Source organism: Loa loa (assembly GCF_000183805.2).
Source record: "Loa loa unplaced genomic scaffold supercont3.666, whole genome shotgun sequence".
NCBI classification, from domain to species: domain Eukaryota; kingdom Metazoa; phylum Nematoda; class Chromadorea; order Rhabditida; family Onchocercidae; genus Loa; species Loa loa.
Window position 1 is genome coordinate 877 of NW_018108846.1, and position 660 is coordinate 1,536.

Below are 660 nucleotides of genomic sequence, written 5' to 3' on the forward strand. Positions count from 1 at the left end.
GATACATTTTATAATTGATCATTTGTCAAATATTGAAAATGATAGGACAAACAAAATTATTAAATTACGTAATATTATGAATTATTCGTGTTGCAATTTAAAAATTTACACTTTTTTGTTAAATCTTTCAAATTTAAAGTAAATTCTTTTTTTTTTTTCATTGGCTTTTTCTTTTTACAATGTTTTACTAGAAAGAATGCATAAACATGCATGAAAAATGATCAAAAGTAAGATTGGAAGTTTTTTTTTTTTCGTTTATTTTTCGAAAATATTATCGTGAAGTGCAAGAAAACAAAAAATTAAAAAAAAAGGTAGACGGAAGAAAAAAAATACAAATATATAAAAAGTGAAAAAGGCGAGAAATTGAAACTCCAATTTTTTTTTCGTTTTTTTTTTTGTTTGAACAAATAAAATTTTTTTAAAGTAAGAAAATGAGGAACTTTGAAAAGGAAAATAACGAAATGAATAAAATGTATTACAAAAGGTGAAATGAAAAAAAATTATAAATTTTTTTCAATATAGCATTAAAATTCAATCAAAATGACCTCATATTTTTTTTTTTTTGGTTCTAACAAATATTTGTGTATTTGAAAATAAAGAGCAGAAAAAAAAAAAAAAAACCAACCATTCAATGATAAATGATGAAATGGACATCGATAG